Source organism: Ambystoma mexicanum, chromosome 4p (genome assembly GCF_040938575.1).
Source record: "Ambystoma mexicanum isolate Mex_15411 chromosome 4p, UKY_AmexF1_1, whole genome shotgun sequence".
In the NCBI taxonomy this organism is placed as follows: Eukaryota; Metazoa; Chordata; class Amphibia; order Caudata; family Ambystomatidae; genus Ambystoma; species Ambystoma mexicanum.
In genome coordinates this window covers 626,201,666-626,224,299 of record NC_090927.1, presented here as the reverse complement: position 1 = coordinate 626,224,299, position 22,634 = coordinate 626,201,666, and positions in this window count along the sequence as shown.

Sequence of the window (22,634 nt, the reverse complement as noted above, 5' to 3'; positions counted from 1 at the left end):
CTGCAAAGAGAGGTTCCCCGGTGGATTGTCGCGAGGCCTGTGCCGAAAAGGAAGACAGTAGCCGTGGGTTATGATCTCCAGAACCCACACATCTGAAGTAATGGCTTGCCACTCTACAAGATGCTGCGCCAGCCTTGGCCTCACGACAGAGCGGGAGCGGCTGCGGCGTTACCTGAGGGCAAAGAGGCAACTGCCTGAGCGGCCTTGGCACCACGGGTACCCTGTCGTCCACCTCTGGTACCCCTGCGTTGGCCTCTTTGACTGCCAGCTCCTCTCGCTTTACTGAAGGACGAGTAATAGCGAAAGGAACCACCCCTCCACTGCTGTCCCCTAGGACGAAAAGGCAGAGGTTGGCGAACTGCACCGCCCAACGACTTCGCTGCAGCTTTTGAGGTCTGCAACCTCTCAAGGCTCTCGTCAGCCTTGCTGCCAAAAAGGTGTTCACCGTCAAAGGGCATGTTGAGGAGCCGGGACTGCACATCAGGAGCAAACCCCGACTTCCGCAACCACGCAAACCTGCGTATCACGGTGCTCACCGCCATGGACCTACTGACGCATTCAGCTAAATCCAAACCCGACTGAACGGACTCACACATGGCATCCTTACCATCCTGGACCATAGCAAGGAAACCATCCCATTCGTCCCCTTCGGGAATATGTTCAGCCGCCAACGCAACACAGTTCCACAGAGTGTGTGTGAAACGAGACAAGGCACAAATGGAGTTGGCCGTCTGAAGCGCCATACCACCAGAAGAAAACACTTTCTTCGCCCAGCCATCAAAACGTTTGTCGTCCCTATCAGGAGGGATGATAGGGTACGACGCCTGATTTGCCGGGGCCGTGGCCGCCTGCACCACCAAACTCTCCGGAGTGGGGTGCCTGGTCAAGTAGCAGGGGTCGCTACTGGCTGGACGGTATTTTCGCGACAAGGATCTGCCCACCGCCGGGAGACTCTCCGGAGCAGTCCAAGCCGCTGCCACCCTTCTCTGTAAAGCCATATGGAACGGCAGTACCGGGTGAGTTGGGGGACCAACATCAAGGATATCCGTAAGATCATCCTGCACAAACTCCCCTGGGGGAGCAGACCATCCCAAGTACTCACAAACCCTAGCCATAAGGCGCCGGTACGAGGAACCGGCATGAGAGCCAGGCTCAGGCCTACAAAACTCCACCTCCGGAGAGGTGTCCAGTCCACTGGCATCATGCAGTGACTGTCTCAAATCGTCAAACTGACTATGGCCCGAGACAATTTCATCTGGAACCTGATTAGGAACCAGGCCATCAGAATCCTCATCCGCCTCTAAAATATAGTCCAGGTGGCGAAAAGAAGGCACCCGAGAGTGCTTGCTCTTAACCAGAGCCTTCCTAGGGGGTTCACCCGTGCCACGGGGTACCTCCGACATGAAAGGCTTCGATGGCGTTGAGCGAATCGGCGCCGGCGTCGAGAGAACCGGCATCGGCGCCGAGAGGATCGGCGTCGACGTCAGACGCAGCGCCTCCAGCATCGGCAGCGTCGACACAGCCCTCGAGGCCGGAGCCCCGAGCGTGTCCCTCGACGAGCCGAGCGTCGACGGCCTCGACGACTTCCTCGACGCCGGAGCCTCGAGAAAGCCAGTCGACGCCTCCGATGTCGATGTCTTCCTCGAAGACCTCACAGGTGCACACGGTCTCGAACGCGTCGAGGACCGGGACCTGGAACGGGTACGGCGAGAACGAGTCTCCTTGTCCGAGCGGGACCTCTCCCGTGACTCGTGCCGACCACTCATGCGAGCGGTGTCTCTCGACCTCTCACGACCGACCCCATTCGGGGGCGCGGACGGCTTAGTACCCTGCGACTCAAGAATCGCCAGCATTTTCTTCCAGAAGGATGCCCATTCCTCTGGCGTCGCACGGCTGGTTTGATAAGCCACGTGCCGGGCAGAGTCCTCCGAGGAGGACCTAGAAGACGACCGGTGTCGGCGCTTCCAAGAACGCCTCGAAGAGGCTGAGGAGTGGCGAGACCGACTCCTAGAAGGAGACCCACGAGACTTCCGACGATGACGCGGAGAGTCACCCCTCGAATCATCCGTCGAAAGCCCCGCAGACTTCGACTTCATGGGCTTGAACACCCGACCTACCGACAACTTCTTCTTACGTTCGCGTAAGGCTTTGGACGTGAGCGACTGGCAGTCGATACAGTCATCCGTGTCGTGGGCCTCCCCGAGGCACCAGAGGCAGGCGTCGTGCGAGTCCGTCACCGACATCTTGGACCCACACTCCCCGCACTTCTTGAAACCCGGACGCGGGGTCGAAGACGAAGTAGAAGACATCTTCACACGAAGGATTTGCACAAAACGAACAGAACTCCAAAGAGTCGAGGCGTGAACCGAGAATCACAAAGCAACACGTTCGCGGAAAAAACGGAACTGAGGCTACAGGCGTCGTGCGTCCTACTTATCACATCGGATGACGTCGGAAGAGGCTCTCGACGACGGCGCATGGACGTCATCGACGCAGGACGCAGACGCCGAAAAAAGTTTCCGAAGCAGCACAGCTGTGGTGATTACATGTCATAGATATGGAATACGTCGGAGGACCCAATCCCCTCGAAAGTTCCTTTTGGATTTGGCTCACCATATTCTTTTAGCGGGCCATTTGGGAATGACTAAGACATCACACCGGTTGTCTCTGCACTTTTACTGGCCCCAGTTTGGCGTAATATATAAGCAATGTGTCCAGTCCGTCCAGACTTGTCAAGCTTCTGGCAAGACAGGTGGTACCACACAGGCCCCCTTAATTCTACTACCCATGGTTGGGAAGCCTTTTGAGAGAATAGACATGGACGTTATGGGTCTATTGCATCCCCAAACCAACTCGGGGAACAGAAAGATATTGGTGGTGGTAGACAATGCCACTAGGCCCAGAGGCAATCCTTCTGAGGAGCATCAATCCCCCCCCTGTGGTTGCGAAGGCTCCAATTGGGATATTCTCCCATGTTGGTTTCCCCAAGGAAGTGGTTTTTGACTGGGGAAGAAACTTCATGAAGGCTTTTTCAGTGTGCATTTGGCTATTTAAAACCTTTCACACAAATTATTTCATATACAAACCACACATTAAATACAAAGTTATAAAATCATTTTCAAAGTTCAAAGATCATGGATTTGTTCTAAAAGTTCAAAAATTGCGATTAATAAAACCTATTTCATTCAAATTTTAAATTCGAATCCACAAATGGTCTTAAGGTATGATCCAATATTAAGAGATGCATTTACCCAACTTCTTGTATCGAAGGTGTGCAAGCATAGGGTGCTCCACACATAAGTGTCTCAGTGATTCCTGTACCTTATTACAAAAATGACATACTCTAAAACTAGGTTCCAAGCCCTCTTGTGACCCTTGGACCTCCCTTGTAAAAATAGAGATTAAATCTCAATCTCAGGAACTTCATGTGAAAGTCCCTGGAGGGATGCTTTCTCAAATAAGGGGACAAAGTGTTAAAACTTTTTATGTTGTATTCAAAGTGATCATTAAAACATTGGTAATTCACCAGAACCATCCTGTTCTTTAACCATTCATTTGTTTGGGGCTTAAATTTCACCTTATTGGGATTACTTACGAGTTCCACAGCCGAGGATTCAATATTCGCTAATATTATCCCACAGTTTTCCTGATTTGCAAATCGATTTATTTAATTCTTGGCCCAGTTTCATGTACATTGATGCATGCAGAGGGGCCAGTATTAATATTAAACCTTTAAATGCCATGGGTATTTCCCCCCCCCCCAGTGCCAAGGCCTTTTTTGGGGATTTCGGTATGTGGCCATTCAATGCCTTGTAACTTTTTTGTTACATGAGATATCTCGGCCAGATTTGGCCCCTTTTCTTCCCCACACGTATGCGGTCATAACGCCACCCAGGAATCCAAGGTTGCTGTAGGGGGGTGAGAGAAAATAACCAAAAAGGCGAACATTTTGTGTTTTTTCAAAAAATGAGAATAAAATGATGTACAAAGAAGCCTGTGGTTTTTTTTTCCTTGTAAGAGCTAGGAACACATTTTTATTTTGATGTGGTTATTAACCGCTTTGTGAGAGGTAGGCGATTTTGACCATTTTTGCCAATTGGACATGCATGGACGGAATGGAAGAAAAGCCAAATTGGAGGACAGAAAGGCATACATTTCTGAAAAGTAGACAAAATGTCAAGTTTAGGAAGGGGTGATTTGCGCATGTTGGGCAACAACTAGGTAGGGGGAAATGCCATAGATTGGGGAAAAAGCGGAAAAATGACAAAAAAAAAGGTATGTGGTGGACATGGTTGGCTTCGTACGGCAATGGCTTCTATGAATTTTGAGAAAAGCAATGCTCTGCTACATTCCCCTGACTCTTACAGTTAGGAAAGCACACATTTTTTGTAGTGTTTCACAAAACAAGCAAAATCACAAGCCAAACACAGCCATGGTACACAGGAATATTATGCGTAGGGCCTGAACAGACCTACTTAGCATGTGTAAATCAGGAAAACCAATGTGGTGAGGAACGGCAAGCATACATTTTTTGAAAGAGCAACGGCAGACCTGTTCAAGGGTAGGTGACGTGTGCAGGTTACAAAAGTGTATGGTGTCTAAAGCAGCAGCTAAATGTAGAGCACATTTGGGAAATGAAAGGGTTGTGTGGCAAAGGGCACCAGCAAATGGGTCAAAACTTTATGAAAACCACACAAACACAACACATTTCATATCTTCCTGCGTTCCCACACGTGTCCCGATGAAAACGGTATCTCGCATGTGTGGGTGCACCTCCCTGGGAGCCAAGGGGAAAGCCAAACACACCCCTAACCCCAAGTCTTTTCCGACATCTGAATATCACAATTTTTCCAGACGGGCACACCATCCAAATATGGGCCTAGGGTGTCCAAGCCACCAAGGAAAACTGGGAACCCCATGCATTTCCGAAAAGCGGACACCCATGGGAATCTGCAGATGTCTGACTTGCACAAATTGGCTCAGAATGTATTACCCAGAAACCCCGGCAAAGTTCGAAATGTGGCAAAAATATAACCAATTTTCTGTACATTTCACTCGGCTCACCTACTGAAACACACCGCCAACAATACATGGCCTTCCGTCCCGCATTCACACAGGTGTCTCAATCAAAACGGTACCTCACATGTGTGGGTGCACCTACCTGGGTGCCAAGGGGAATGTCATGATCCCTGTCCCTAACCCTCATAGGCAAAACACTGGAGCCAGGTTACAATCCTCCATATTGGCCTTGAAGGCCTCCCCATCTCATCTGAGACCCTCCTGGAGTCGGTCCTGGCGCCAGGCTCATACATGTTCAGAGGAAAGACTTGAGAATTGGACTTGGTAATGGACTTTGGTGCAATATGGATGCCCGCACATAGCTCAGTTGAACTGTGCTATGCAGTCTAGCTTTTTCGGTGTGGTTAGGCCTAGAGACACCTGGGATACCTGGAGGCTATATAAACCACACCCGGGCAGAGAAACACGCTTTGTGTTACTCTGCGTCTGCAGCGTGACACTCACCGGGCTTAGATCGGTCTCCTGAGATTCACGCATGCCCTCCTGGAACCGCATACCTGAAAGAACAAGAACAACATTAGCACAACACTCACCTCGAGTAGAATCCTGCTTCCATCTCGGCAGCGCCACCTCCAATTGCGGAACGCTGCATCCTGAGAAGAAAAGAACAAAGGAAAAAGGGCAGTAAGCGTTCCAAGAATAATCACATCCTTACCTGGATTCGAGCCGCTCAAGGTCACATCCATCCCGTAGCATAGCATCGACCTACAAAGGAAAAAAAAACACAGGTTAGCACATGCAAGGACAAGAAGGCACCGCGCATTACGCTTAACTCACAGCTACTTACTCTATCAGCCAGCAGCCATTCTGGAACATTACAGCGGCCTGCAAGGGAAAAGAGAGACATAGGTCAGCACAAGAAAAAGGCGAACAGCGGCGCGCATCGCGCTTTCACTCACCGCTTCGTGCTCGGCCCCAAGCAGCACAACACCATCAACGACCTCCTCCAGCACCTAAAGGGAGAAGGAGACATTAGTGGGGGCAAGAGAAAAGAAAAGGACAATTCATCAAAACCAACAAACCTACCGTGTCGGACTAGAGTTACAGCAAGTCCAGACTCAAAGGGCCTGCACCAGTGAAGTAACTAGGTTGCGCCGTGCCCATATCAACAACGCACCTCTGCACTGAGGAGCAGGACGGAGAGCACATAATACAAGAAAACAAGGTGAGGAGAGGACAAAAGGGGAAGGTTTGGTCCTCAAGGGAGGTGGGAGCCAAACAGCCAGAAACAGTAGAGTTAAATCTGCCATTCCTGTATTTCAGGCCCAATCCTCGGTCGAACAGATTCCAAGGGAGGGGTTCGAGGTCCAATCAGGCTGAGAGGCGTCCCCGTGGATATCAGGTGAGCGTTACAGGGAAAGCCTAAAAGAACCCTACCCCCAAGTCTGTTCTGGCAGCTGAATTTCACACTTTTTCCAGACGGGCACACCACACAGATATGGGCCTAGGGTGTCCAAGCCACCAGGGAAAACAGGGAACCCTATACATTTCTGAAAAAAGGACACCCGTGGGAATCCGCAGAGGTCTGACTTGCGCAAATTGGCGCAGAATTTATTACCCAGAACCCCCGGCAAAGACCCACATGGGAGAAGGGTGCCCAAGGCCAGGGATATTACAGCCGACTTTGCTGGAGCCCTGGCTGCCCTGCGTTACAGCTTCTCCCCACCAGGGAGTCTTAGCAGTGTGCCAATACCTCCCCGAAGGGAAAAGCTGTAATGCAGCCCAGCCGCAACTCCAGGACGGTTGGAGGTGATGTCCCTGGCCTTGGACATCCATGTGCCATGTGGGTGTACCGTCCCCCAAGCACAGCAGCAGCTCCAGGGAGCCCCTGCAGGAACCCCACTACTCCCCGGAGGTGACATCTGTAACGTAGCACAGCCAGAGGTGGAGCCTGGGATTGCAGACGGACAACCCACATGGGAGGGATCCGCTCCCAGGGAAACACCAATGTTCTGCTGGCATGGGGTGCAATTTGTGGCCTGCCCCTGCAATTGTGTCCCAGCCCACCAACATATCTGCCCAGACGTCCCATTCCCACCCACACCACCAACACCACCACCACCACCACCAACAATCCAGCCCCAGACTCACCCACCCCACTCACAGTGGGCCCTAATCATAGAATAATAAAAACAGTACTCACTAACGTTGCAGCTGCTCGCATAGAAAAAGCTGTTAACAAAATAAAAAAACATGCGTTACCTACAGTCAGACCAGCAAAAACAAATAATTTTCATGAATGCCCAACCCATTTGACCCTTCCTACGTGCAGATATCTGCCTCCAGGGAGGCCTGCATGAGGTACCCCGGCCACCTATTTTGGGTGAGGGGGGAGAGAGGCCCCAAAAATTGTGGGACAGGCCCCCAGTGGGTGGGGCAGTAAGATGTGGGCACCCCAGGCCCAGATTGGCACACCGATGTGCCCCTCTGCAACAAGGCAATTTTAGTAAATAAATAAAATAATCCAAAATGGCAGGCTGCCCTTTAGCGGGAGCTGAGGGGCACCCTACACCGCTGGGGAATTTTCTAATGTGAAAGGGGGTGCACCTCTCCACCACCACCCCAATTGGAGGGGCGGCGCATCTCATGTAGCCCTCCCTGGGGGCAGATAAGGGGGGGGCTGTCCTGCACTCCTCCCTGGGCTCAGGTGTCCCTTTCTAGGAGCAGATATCTGGTCCCAGGGAGGGCTGCATGACATGGCACCCAATCCATTGCGGGTGGAGGGGGGGGGTCAACGCCCCAACCCATTAGAAAATTCCCCGTCCCTTTGGGGTGCTCCACAGCCCCCCTAAAATGCGTTCCACCATTTTCACTTTTTTCCTTTGGTAACCCAACTCCCCTTGGTACAGAGGGGCACATTGGTGTGCCAATCTGGCCCCGATGTGCCCAAACCTTATTGCCCCACCCACAGGGGGGGGCCTGTCCCACAGTTTTTGGGGGCCCTCTCCTCCCCTCATGCAGGCCTCCCTGGGCCTCCTACAAACTTCTGCGTGAGGTACACCCCCTCAATTTGGGGTGGAGGGGGGAAGAGTGTAAAGACTGGAGGGGAGGTCTGTACCTCTGCTCTCTATATGGTAGAGGAGAGGCAAAGAGGACCCCAGTCAAGATGCTCTATTACGGTAGCAATGGACGAGCAATCAAGGCCTAGCTTCTCAGGAGGTGATGCAGGCTGGTTCTTAAGTACAGTGTAGTCCCCAAGCCCCCACAAAGGAATGTCCACACACTATTAGTTAAAACACAGTCTTTATATAATTAATATTCATGCTCAGAAAATCAACAATGGTAAATATATACAGTTCTAAAGTGGTACCACAATTATTATCAGATCTCATTAAAGTGCATCAACTATACTCTTGGTCAAATGTCACACATATAACTTAATAAAGGCAACCAACAATAGACATAGGAGGAAAGCAGTTGGTTAGAACAATTGGCAGAATACTGGCCCCTACCACTAGACACAGTTCTGTGTGGAGATTCCCCCCACCTGGGCAACCTGTAAAATAAAGAGATATAACAAGCCCAGTCCATATATTGTTCTACAAGTCTTATTTCCTTCTATAATGTTTCTACCACCCAATGTACCTGGAAGAGCAGAGTTCTTTGAAGAGGCGTTGATGGATCCTTCTTGAGTGACTTCCTGTAAAGCAGGAGCCACGGATTGTTGAGAGGCATCGAAGAAGGTGAACTTGGCGTCAACGGCATTGATGAAAAGTTCGAGGGTGCCGAGACCACGGCGTCGATCCAGGCGGTGCTCGTCGACGACGTCCTGCGAAGATGAGGTGTGCGGGACACCTCGGCGTTGGATAGTTCAGGACCGCAAAGAGTTTCTGAAGAACTGTGGCCCGACAAGGGCGTCGAGTTGTCAAAGACTTTGTGGTCTTTGGGTGGCGGGAAACCCACTGGCGGATTCTCCTCGGCACGTCGGCGTCCTCAACATTCTCCAGCAGGATAAAGCGGTGAACGGTGCGGACAAGGGAGTCCTTTGATTTAACAGTGTTAGGCAAAGGAGCGGGCGGCTCCGGTCATCGGCGGAACAGCGTCGTCAGGCTGTCCCCTCTTCTGGGCAACATGGCTTTCACCGGCCTCCAGCGGTTACGGCGATACTCCGAACCCTGGTGGACGGCAGTGGACTTCGATGGCATTGGTGTCCGGGTGCTTCACTTCGTTCTCCTCAGCGGTCCCCGTCTCCAGTCGGCAGCCTTTCGAGGGTCTGACTTCCAGGTAGCTTCGGCGAAGGTTGGCGGTGCTCGATGGTCCCTTGGAGCATGGGAAGAGGGCGCCTAGCCAGGTCCTCTCTCGGATCAGTCCTCGATGAACTTGACAGCTTTCGGATCGGGTCGAAGCAAATGCAGCAGCAGTTCTCCCAGCTGGGCGTCGAGGATAAGCAGTTCCAGTTACTCTTCAAGTGTAGACTCAGCTTCTGAACAATTTCCAGTGGTAAGAGGTCCCCAGATATACTATTCTGCCTCTCATCCACATTGCTGGGTCATGCTCAGCAGCCAATCAGGCATACAGTACATTCAGGCCATACTCCTCCCTCTCAGACAATCACAACAAGGAATGTGTATTGGGACAAGCACCCAGCCATTCAACACTACACACTGCATTCATACCAGTTTTGGGCAGGGCTGTCTCATTCTTTGTCTCTCAGAAACCAGACACCCACAACAAGAAGTGCATATTGGTCACACGCTCCATTCACCCAGGTCCCACCCACAGGGTGTACCCACAACATACAGTTACAGGGAAGGCTCCAGCCAGTCTGGCCTGGACTTCCCAACACCACCATATAGGAATGTTCCACCCAACGGCCAGTCAGGGGGAAGGGACAGAGCCAGGGCTTCCCAGTACTTTGGGAAAACAGGGTAACAGCCAATAGAAAGCAAGAGGCCACAGGGGCCATCTTGTTTCCCATCAGGAATCAACTTATTCCAATGGCCGGGTCCTGGGTATCCCAAAATGGAGGATACTCAGAGCACCTGTCAAATTCAGCATAGAGATGCCACCAGCCCATACCCTGTTCTGTGGGCCACACACACAGGTGCCCAAAACATATACTAGGGGCACAGGGTTACACTCCCACCCATGGGTGCCATAAGGGTATCCCATAGGTCTGTCCACCAAACCAAACACAGGAAGAGCTGCACTGCCAGGAGACCCATATGGACTCCTGGGCAGAAAACAATACAGACCACAAATGAAAAAGGAGGCCCTGTCCCTCTAATGCATTTCCAGCATCACAGTCACCCTCCTCCCCAGACTGAGGTTAGGGTGCCTAATTGCCCACAAGATAGACATCCTCACCCAGATGATAAATATACCTTCTGGAAAGGCCATCTGCATTATCATGACTCTTCCCTGGTCTATGCTCTATGGTGAAGTCTAAGCCTTGCAGGCTAATGGACCACCTGAGCAGTTAAGGGTTCTCACCCTTCATCTGCAAAAGCCACTTTAGGGGTTTATGATCTGTTTGGACCTTGAAGGTAGACCCTGTAAGGTAGGGCCTAAAACGCCTAAGGCTCCAAACTATACTGAAACACTCCTTTTCAACAGTAGCCCACCTAGGTTCTCTACCCTTGAGTGGTGTACTGAGGAATATGATCGGGTGCTCCCTCCCTTTGCCATCTAACTGGGACAAGACAGCTATGATTCCGGTGTCGCAGGCATCCGTCTGGACGATAAAGGGTTTGCTGTAGTCAGGCGCACACAACACAGATGCCCTACACATACTTTCTTTCAAGCCATCAAAGGCCCTCTGACAGTCTTCAGTCCAATTAACCTTCCTAGGCTGTTTGGGTGAAGTCAGAGCTGTCAGTGGTGCAGCTATGGTCCCATAGTCTGACATGAAATTGCAATAATACCCAGTGAGGCCCAAACAGGCTCTCACCTGGGTTTGAGTAGTGGGAGTCTCCCAGTCATGTACATCCTGTACTTTGCTGGGGAGAGGTTGGATTTGACCCACTCCTACCTCATGACCAAGATATGTGACTTTCCCCTGAGCTATCTGGCACTTGGTGGCCTTGATAGTGAGGTTAGCCATTTTCAATGCCTGCAACACCTTATCCAGATATGTCAAATGCTCTTTACAGGTGGAACTGTAGACGGCAATGTCGTCTAAATAAGCCACACAAAAGGCCTCAGCCCACTGAGCGCATGATTGACCAATCTCTGGAAGGTGGCAGGGGCATTCTTCAACCCAAAAAGGCATGACCCTAAACTGGTAGAGTCACTCAGGTGTTGAGAAAACCGTCTTTTCCTTGGCTTGGTCCGTCAGAGCTATTTGCCAATAGCCTGAGGTAAGGTCAAAGGTGCTCACAAATTTTGCAGCACCTATGGTGTCCACAAGCTCATCAGCCCTGGGCAATGGGTACGCATCAGTTTTGGTGACGGCACTGACCCCTCGGTAGTCCACACAGAACCTCCAATTCTTGGTACCGGCCTGGGTACTTGCCTTGGGGACAAGGACCACTGGGCTGGACCAGGGACTTGTTGAGGGTTCAATAACACCCAGCTCCAACATCTTGGCCACCTCAGCCTGGATGTGATTCTTAACGGTACCTGACATATGGTAGCACCTGCTTTTGACAGGCACACTGTCACCAGTGTCAATTTTGTGCCTACACCACGGTGTAAGGCCTAATGTCAGTGAGAACAGAGAGGCATACTGCCAGAGCAAAGCCCTGCAGGCCCTCTGCTGCTCTGCCGTCAGATCTGGAGAGAGATGCACTCCCTCCACTGAGCCATCCTGAGGGTTGCTATGCAGCAAATCAGGAAGGGGCTCACTCTCATCCTCTTCTTGCCCTGAAGCTAGCAAGAGACATGAGACTTCTGCTCGCCTGTGGAAAGGCTTGAGTCTGTTAACATGCAATACCTGAGGGGCTACCCCAGAGACTCCCATGTCAACCAGATAATTGACTTTGCCCATCTTGGAGATAATCCTGAAGGGTCCAGTCCACTTGTCTGCCAAAGCTCTAGGCTTGGTAGGCTCCATCACAAGGATTTCCTGTCCCGGAGTCCAATCCACTTGCGAGGCATTAAGGTCATGCCAGTACTTATTCAATTCCTGGCTAGCCTTGAGATTTGCTGTTGCCTGACCCATCATCTGTGTCATCCTCCACCTGAAGCCTAACACGTAGTCCCCCACTTGCTTGGCAGGACCTGGAGTGGTGGCCTTCTCTGATCCAGGCAAGGTGCCCCCTCACGGGATGTCCAAAGAGTAACTCAAAGAGGCTGAAACCAACACCGTCTTGAGGTACATCTCTGTAAGCGAACAGCAGGCATGGCAGGAGGCGATCCCATGTCCTCCTTAGGGGCTCTTCCAAAGCGCCTAGAATGCCCTTTTATTAAATCTCTCAACTAGACCATTGGTCTGGGGATGGTAAGAGGTGGAGAACTTGTAGGTTACCCCACACTCTTTCCACATGGTTTTCATGTAACTAGATCCTCTGTCAGAGACAACCTCCTTAGGGAATCCAACACGGGTGAAAATTCCCAGAAGAGCCCTGGAAACCACCTTGGCAGTAACAGTTCAAAGGGGTATAGCCTCAGGGTACCTGGTGGCATGATCAACCAAGACCAGGATGAACTGATGACCATTTGAAGTGGGAGGGTCAAGGGGACCGTCAATGTCAATGCCCACCCTCTTAAACGGCGTGCCAACCACTGGCAATGGCTGCAGTGGGGCAATGACACTGCCTCCAGTCTTGCCAGACAACTGACAAGTTGGGCAGGTCCTGCAGTGGGATTCCACTTCTACTCCAATCCGGGGCCAGTATAAATGGGCAGAGAGCCTCTGATTAGTCTTCTTGGCACCAAGATGACCAGCTAAGGGCACCTCATGCGCCAACTGTAGAAGGAAGGGCCTGTAAACCTGGGGTACCACAAACCTTGTGAGGGCACCAGGTTCAGGCTTAATGGGCTCACTAACAAGGAGCTCACCCTCCCAATAGATCCGGAATTGTCCTAGGCACTTCTCCTTGTGCATGGGACAGGGCCCGTTTCCTCAGACACTTGAGAGAGTGGCACTCTCTCTGTCCCTTACAGAAGTGTGCCCAGGAGGGTCCCCCTTCAGCCAACAGGCATTGAAGGTCGGGGTGGTCCTCCGGGTTGAGAGCCTATGCCGCAGGAGAGCCTTCTGCCTCTTCTCCCTCAGGAGTTGAGTTTGGGTTTTCCACTGGACGCAGCCCGTCCGGAGCATGGATCCCAATGGGTGCTGTAAGAACAGCAGGAAGAGAAGGAGCCCTCTTTTCAGGGGTAGCCTTCTTGTTCTTCCGTCTTCTTGCCTTAGGCCTCGCATTTGGCTTGGGTACCTGACTCACAGCCAGACCCTGTGTCACCTGTGACCTAGTGACTGCAGCAGCAGTCAGGGGGACACCATCCGAGATCAACCCCAACTCTACTAGATCATTTCCTAACAGAATGTTAGTAGGGACATTGTCCTGAACCAGGACAGGAAGCTTTGCTGTCTTGTCTCCAATCAGGAGTGTGACTAAGGCTACTGGCAATCATTTGGGAGGCCCACCAGCTAACCTGGTGGTTCTCAGAGGAGCACCTACATAGTCCTCTGGCTTGACCAGGGTCCTGTCCACCACTGTCATGCTTGCCCCAGTGCCTCTCAAGCCAATAGAAAGCTGGCCATTCAAGAGGACACTTCTAAAAAAACCTACGGGTGTTCTGTGGGATATTCGCCTGTACTTCTGCGTACTGGTGCCAGGCCCCAAGGGACACTAAGGAAATCTCTACAGGAGCACTGAAGGTGATCCCTGTAGAGGAGTGGAGGACAGTGGCCTCCACCTCAGACATGGGGTAAGGGTAGCGCAGGCTGACAACCTGTACTCCCAAGTGCCTTACCTTTACACTTGGAGTCATCCTTCTTGTGATCCAGAGCCCCACATTCCCAACAAGTGCCAGGAATGCAGGGTACGGTACTGGAACCAATGGGAGCCAGATTTGCAGCAGGTGGACCACTACTCTTATTCCCACCCACAGATGACTTATCCCCACTAGATTGTTGGGTCTTAGGAGAGGAAGGTTTTGGTTTACCCGACTGATTGCTTTTGGGCCTCCTCAGCTTTCTGAGAGGTCCCCTTTTCTTTCTCCTTGTCCTTCCCACTGGAGTCCTTAGGGGACACCCGGTCGGAGACCCACTTGTCAGCTAGCCTGGTTAGCTTAAAGGGATCCAAAATGTTCTGGTCCGCAACATACTGACGCAACTCTGGCAAACAGGCTTCAGAAAAATGCTCAAAAAACAAAAAGGTGAGACAATTCAAAAAATGTTTTCACTTTGTAACCATCAATCCACCCCCATCATGTTCATGTGCGCAGCACTCACCCAGTCAACCCAAGACACATTCTCCCTTTTCTTAAAATCCCTGAACCTTGTGCGGTATTGGGTAGGTGTCTTGCCAAACTTGGCAATCAAACCAGACTTCCTGCACTCATACTGACCCCTTTCTTCCACACTCAGTTTCAGAATACAGTCATATCCAGTCTGAGGCACTCTGCTTAACAAACACTTAGCCCAATCTCTCTTATCATAATGAATTGCACAAGCCATTTCAAAAGCTTCAATCCATTGGAGGATATCTGCACCCTCCACAAACGCACCAAGCAAATCTTTCATAAACTTGGTGGCTGGGGACCCGACACTCCACGGGTTTAGCTGAAATCTCCACTCTAGCTTTCTCTAGCAGGATCCTCTGACACTCAGTGTCCCGGTTCTTTAGTTCGAGGTCCTTTTCTTTGAGTTCAAGATCCCTATTCTTGAGCTCCACTTGTTGTGCCAACTCCCCTTTCTTACACTCAGCATCTTTTGCCGACTTGGAGTATTCAAAGGATTTCATCATAATAACTCAAGCTCCGAGGAATTTCTGGGGTTTGGAACAGAGGCCGCAGAAACAGTGGCATTCCAAGAAACAGATTCAGTAACAACCCCAGGGGTAGATTCCTCATTGGTTGCATCCCCCCTTCAAGAGTTTCACCATCAGTCTGGTAGTCCACCAGGGCAACTATTAGCTCAGCCCTAGACTTATCCACAAAGTCTAACTCCCTGGCTTCAACAAGGCCTCTGGAGAGCCTCTAAGCTCATCCGAGTCAATTTACCATTCGCAATAGATTCCATTGTTTGTAATGCAGTTATCTTGTACACAACTAAACCCCAATTTAATAAAGTGCAGATATTTTTTAAGTGGCACGGTTATACACATTCTTAAAACCATAAGCATCCCACCGCTGCCACCAGTGTAAAGACCGGAGGTGGGGTCTGTACTTCTGCTCTCTATATGGCAGAGGAGAGGCACAGAGGACCCCAGCCAAGATTCTCTATTATTGGTAACGTAGTCGAGCAATCAAGGCCTAGCTTCTCAAGAGGGGATGCAGGCTGGTTCTTAATTACAGTGTAGTCCCCAAGCCCTCACAAACGAATGTCCACGCACTGTATTAGTTAAAACACAGTCTTTATATAATTAATATTCAAGGTTATGTACAGTCTCACAATAACTCACTTTGTGCTCAGTGAATCCACATTGGCAAATATATACAGTTCTAAAGTGGTACCACAATTATTATCAGATCTCATTAAAGTTCATCAACTATACTCTGGTTAAATGTCACACAGATCACTTAATAAAGGCAACCAACAATTAGACATAGGAGGGAAAGCAGTTGGTTAGAACAATTGGCAGAATACTGGCCCCTACCACTAGACACAGTTCTGTGTGGAGATCCCCCCCCCCCCACCTGGGCAACCTGTAAAGAAAAGATACATCACAAGCCCAGTCCATATTTTGCTCTATAAGTCTTATTTCCTTCTATAATGTTTTTACCACCCCAATGTACCTGGAATAGCAGAGTTTGACGTCGGGTCGTCGACAAATTCTTCTTGAGCGACTCCCTTTAAAGCAGGAGCCACGGATCGTTGAGATCCCTCGAAGAAAGTGAACTCGGCATGGAGGCGGCAGCTTCGGTCCTAGCGGTGCTCGTCGATGAAGCAAAGGCGTCCTGCAAGGAAGAGGCTTGCCGGGCACCTCGATGATAGTTCAGAACCGTAAAGAGTTTATGAAGAACTGTGGCACAGCAAGGGCATCGAGTCGTCCAGCATGCCTACGGTCGTTGGATGGCAGGGAAACCCACCAGCGGATGCTCCTCGGCGCATCGCTGGCCTGGCCTTCGCTGGGAGTATAAGGCGGGCGGCAGTGCGGACGAGCACGTCCGTGAATCAAAAGCCTTAGGCAAAGGAGCGTGCGGCTCTGGTCGTCGGCGGCTCGGCATCAAGCGGTCCCCTCTTCCGAGCAACACGGCTTCAATGGGCCTCCAGCGGTTACAGCAAACTTGCGAACCCTGGTCGACGACAGTGAATGGAATGTCCGGTGCTGATCTTCGTTCTCCTCGGCGGTCCCAGTCTCCAGTCAGCAGCTTTTCGAGGGTCTGACTTCCAGGGCGCTTCGGCGAAGGTTAGCGGTGCTCGATGGTCCCTCGGAGCACGGGAAAATGGCGCCTAACCAGGTCCTCTCTTGGATCAGTCTCGACGGCTTTCGGCAAAGGGAGACAAGAGTCAACCTTCTTCTTCAGGCTCGGCTATGAGGTTAAGCATCGGTTTCAACTTCAGCTTCTGAACGATTTCAAGTAGTGAGAGGCCCCCAGATATACTAGTTCATCTCTCATTGATTCTGCTGGGTCACACTCAGGCAACCAATCACTCAAAGGCATTCAGCAGTCAGTCAGCCAATCAGGCATACAGTGCATTCAGGACATTCTCCTCCCTCTCAGACACTCACAACAAGGAATGTGTATTGGGACAAGTACCCAGCCATTCAACAGTACACACTGCATTCATATCAGTTTCGGGCAGGGCTGTCTCAGTCATTGTGTCAAACACCAGAAACCAGACATCCCCAACAAGAAGTGCATATTGGTCACACACTCCATTCACCTAGGTCCCACCCACAGGGTGTACCCACAACATACAGTCACTGGGAAGGCTCCAGCCAGTCTGGCCTGGACTTCACAACACCACCATATATGGAACGTCCACCCAACAGTCTGTCAGGGGGAAGGGACAGAGTTAGGGCTTCCCAGGACTTTGGGAAAACAAGGTAACAGGCAATAGAAAGCAAGAGGCCACAAGGGCCATCTTATTTCCAATCAGGAATCAGCGGATTCCAATGGCAGGGCCTGGGTATCCCAAAATGGAGGACACTCAGAGCACCTGTCAAATTTAGCATGGAGCTGTCGCCAGCCCATACCCTGCTCTGTGGGCCACTAGGGGCACAGGTTTGCACCCGCAACTATGGGTGCCATAAGGATATCCTATGGGTCTGTACACCAAACCTAAAACAAGAAGAGCTGCACTGCTAGGAGTCCCACATAGACTCCTGGGCAGAAAACAATACAGAACACAAATGAAAAAGGACTACAGGACAAAGACAGGGAGGCCCTGTCCCTCCAATGCATTTCCAGCATCACACTATGCCCCCGGGTGCCCAAAATGTGACTTTGGAACGCTGTGGGGGAAGGGCAGGCCTGTCATGATCTCTGCTTCCAAAAGGTCAGGGTTTTCCCAACTCCCTTGGAAGCAGATCCATAACCCAGGTTCCGAGTGCCAACCAGTCCCAATTGGGACCTTTTGGACCCAGTCCTGGCGCCAGTGGCACCAGGCTCATAAATATGCCCAGTCCCAGCGCTGGAAGCGCCGGGCTCATAATGCTTGGGTGGACTTACCTGCAGCAGACCATGCTGCTTACTTGCCTGCCAGTTGAGCCTCTGATCCTCTTGTGTTTGGAACTACCTTTCCTGTTGGGTGGGGCAGGAGCCACTCCCTAGATTCAGAACACTGGAACTCTTCTGGAAAGCGGGAACTCTTTTCTTACCTAGGCGTGGCTGTGGAAGGAGACACCTAAGCACTACAGGAGGCTATTTAAACCACACCCGATGGATGAATCTTGCTTTGCGTTATTCTGCATCCTCTGCAGCAGAACGCTCATCGTGTCTTCTGCATCTGATCCTGGGCCTAAGGAAAAAGGCTTACCATCCTGAATCCAGTCTTCAGCAACACCTATAAAGACAAGAAAGAACAGGTTAGCATTACGGTCTTCAGTGACAGCTCTTCACTTACCTGGTCCATCGGCTGTCACCAACACCTCGCGCTGCATTCCGGCATCTGAAAGACAAAGGCTTACCTACTCTTCGTGCGCTCCGGAGGTCTTCACACTGCATTCCGGCATCTGAAAGACAAAAGCTTACCAACTCTTCGCACGCTCCGGAGGCCTTCGGCGCTGCATCCCGCATCTGAAAGACAAAACAAGGTGCGTTTAAAGACATTGGGGAACTTTAATACTCACGTGCCATTACTCCTTTCCACATCTAACCCAGTAGGTATTCCGGCACCCTGCAGCCGCTCCGAACTTGTACCTGCAAAATAAAAAGACAGTTAGAGCGCATCGTGAAGCAGGCAACAAGCGCTTACTTACGTGCTTCCAGGCGCTTCTATTCATCACACGGGCTCCATCTTCAACTCACTTCAGCCCGTCATCCGCCATCGCCGGAACCCTGCAAAACAAGAAACATCATTACTAAAGACTTTAAAGACATTAGAATTACTCGAAACTTACCGTTCGTGCAGTAAACGACAGACAGCAGTCCTCTGAAGTCAAGAGGCCTGCTCCCCTTATCCAGTGAAGAAACTGGTTACAGCACCCTGCCCCGAGGCAGATGGAGAGCATGGCGTTCACTTACCTAAGGTGAGAGCGTTAACCTTTGGGGTTCTACAGGAGAAGAGAAAGGGAAGAAGAGAGAGACATTCAATAACCCAGTTCCTTAATCCCATATTTTCTATCTGCAGACATCTTACCCTTCGAGTCAGACATACAGTGCACAGAGGTCCAGCCCAAAGAGCCAGCCGTGTGTTACACATCACCTTTGAAGATACGGTATACGCCCAGTCAAGACCGGCGCCTCTACGGGAATCAGGTGAGCGTTACAGAACGCAAAGCCTACCACAAAACTCCCGTCCAGGCGCTATGGAAACCTCGGATACCGACCAGCTAGCCCAGTTACTTGGGGAACTAAGGGCAGAAGTGCATGCAGCCCGTCAGGAAACGAACGCTCTAAGAAGGGAACTGATTATTTCCAAGGAGCGAACAGATGATCTCGCTAGACAATTGCTACAGTCACAAGCCGGACAGACCCCGTTACCCGCATCTGGGGGAAATCTTCCTTCTACATCCTCTATGAATCCAGTGCAGATCAACCTACCTGGGAATGTACCTCTGGCATCGCCCGAACGATTTTCTGTTGACCCAAAGAGGTTTGCAGTATTTATCAATCAGTGCCGGTTGCATTTCTTATGCCGGCCAGCAGCCTTTCCAACTGATCAAGCTAAAGTAGCTTTCGTGCTTTCGTACCTTAGTGGCAATGCGGCAGACTGGTCGATCCCTCTAGTAAATCAAGATGATCCGGTCCTCCATGATTTTCAAGCTTTTCAGCTCAGTATGGAAAAACTGTTCGCAAGACATTCACAGGGGCAGGCCTTGGACAATGAGCTTCTTTCGTTGCGACAAGGTAATCAAGACCTTTTGGCTTATATTGCGTCTTTCAACAGACTGATAGTGGAAACTCAATGGCCTGAGGACAAAAGGATTACGCTGTTTTATAGAGGTCTACGTGGAGAGCTCAAAGATGTGTTAGCCCAAGTAGTGAATCCCCCACAAGATTGTTCGGACTATATAGACTTAGTCGTTCAAATAGATCACAGACTGCAGAACAGGAAGGCCGATCGTTCCAAGTTTGATGCCCGAGTATTTTCCAAACCGCCAACTCCTTCCAAAGGAGTAGACTCCGGGGAACCCATGCACATAGGGGGTCTGAAAGGTCCTCTAACACAAAAGGAGCGGGAAAGGAGAAAACAGTTGCAATTATGCCTCTATTGCGGAATCTCAGGGCACTTTCTTCGAGACTGTCCGGTGAAACCTGCCAAGAAGGCAGTAGGAGCTGCAGTTACCAAAGTTACAAACTCTGAGCAGGGAAACGACCTCGCCCGACAAGAATAGAGGTCCTGTTGCCGAGCGTGAAAACCAGTTCCGTGACCTCGCATTTCGTGATACCTATGGTCCTCATTAGCCCTGATAATCCGGATCGATTACATGCAATTGAAGCTTACGTCGACAGCGGTGCCATCGGCAATTATGTGCATCATGAAATGGTTTTGAGGATGAATCTAACTCTTTGTCCCAAGGCTGTAAAGGACGTCATTACTACGGTGGATGGTACGGAGATAGCCTCCGGGCCAGTAACGCATACCACTCAAGAGGTGACGGTAGTAAGTCAAGATGGACACCATGAGAAGATCGTGTTCGATGTGATCAAGGCCCCTCAGTTTCAGATTATTCTAGGAATACCTTGGTTAGAGAAACAATCCTCTGATTGATTGGCGAGCAAGAACGGTCCAGTTTCCAGAATGTGTCTCTACTTGTCACCCTCCACCTGGTGTTGCACTGGCAGCAATTTCTTCAGAGACTCCCCAGTTACCTCCCGAATACCTAGAATACCAAGATGTTTTCCGGAAGGATCAGGCTAACTCTCTACCTCCTCATAGGTCTTATGACTGCCAGATAGACCTGATACCTGGATCTACTCCTCCTTGTAGTAGAATTTATGCCCTCACCGAGCCTGAGAACCTTCACCTTCGACAATACCTGGATCAATACCTGGCAAATGGGTTTATTCGTCCTTCCAAGTCCCCTGCTTCTTCGGCTTTGTTCTTCGTTCCAAAAAAGGAAGGAGACCTTAGAACTTGTATAGATTATCGCTCCCTGAACCAGATCACCGTTAAGAATAGATATCTGTTACCTTTGATCCCTGAACTCCTGGACCAAGTCAGAAAAGCATGCATATATACAAAGCTGGATCTTAGAGGAGCTTACTACTTGGTACGAGTAAAAGAGGGCGATGAATGGAAGACGGCCTTCCGCACCAAGTATGGGCTATTTGAATATCCGGTCATGCCCTTAGGACTTTGCAATGCCCCGGCCGCCTTTCAATATTTTATGAACGATGTCCTCAGAGAGCTCATAGATGTGTGTGTTGTTGTTTACATTGACGACATCCTCGTTTATTCTTCATCGGAATCTGAACATCGGAAACACGTGAAAATGGTCCTCGAAAGATTGCGTCAACACAAACTTTTCGCTAAGTTGGAAAAATGTGTTTTCAACGTGACTGAAGTTGAATTCTTGGGATTCATATTATCACCTGGCGGAGTGCGTATGGATTCAAAGAAGGTCGATGCAGTTCTCAAATGGCCATCACCATCCTCCGTAAAAGGTGTGCAAAGCATGTTAGGCTTCGCTAACTTTTACTGCAGGTTTATCCCCGAATTCTCTCGAATAGTCCAGCCCATCACTGCCTTGTTAAAGAAAAACAAACGTTTTGAATGGTCTACCGAGGCGGAACAAGCTTTCCAGGATTTGAAGACTAAATTTATCTCTGCACCAATCTTAAAACACCCTCGCCCCGAACTCCCCTACATCGTGGAAACTGATGCTTCAAGCCTTGCCATGGGGGCAGTTCTATCACAAAAGGACCCGGTAACCAATCAGTTGCATCCCGTGGCATTTTGGTCCCGCAAATTCTCGCCTCCTGAAATCAATTACACGATTACTGACAAGGAACTTCTGGCTATCAAGTCTGCCTTTAAGGCTTGGCGGCATTATCTGCTGGGGGCCCGACACACCGTTACTGTGATTACGGATCACCGAAACCTGCAATATTTGAAAACCGCAAAAGCCCAATCCTCTAGACAACTCCGTTGGGCATTATTCTTTGCCGAGTTTGACTTCATAATTACCTATCGACCTGGTACAAAGAACGGTAAAGCTGATGCCCTTTCTCGGATGGGAGTGGAAGAACACTTGATCAACCCTAAACCTGTACCAATCATTCCCGAACAAAGAATTCTGGGTGTAATCGCCACAGAATCCATAGAGGAAGTTAAGGATAAAGCCAGGCAACTTGTAACTCCAGCAGACATACAGAATTGGCATCTGCAGGGAAAGGACTTTGCAGTAAAGGACAACTTATTGTATTTCCAAGAATGATTATACCTACCCAGCACAGATTTACAGAAAAAAGTAATCTCTTGTTATCACGATTCTTTAATGGAAGGACATCCCGGTATGGCCAAGACCTCAGAAAAGATCAAGCGCTACTTCTGGTGGCCGTCTTGGAAAAAAGATATCAGAGACTTTATAATGTACTGTGGAGTATGCGCCCAAAACAAGAGTCAAAAGGAAAGACCAGCAGGCCTCTTACGCCCTATTGACATCCCACTTCGCCCTTGGCATACGCTTTCTATGGACTTCATCACCGATCTACCTCCATGCTCCGGATACAATACGATTCTAGTAATCGTGGACTTATTCTCCAAGATGGCGCATTTCATTCCGCTCAAAGTCTTGCCAACAGCAGCAACTCTGGCCCGAGAATTTCTCTAAAACATCGTCCGACTGCACGGTTTTCCTTCGGTTCTAATTTCGGATCGAGGTAGTCAATTTATTTCT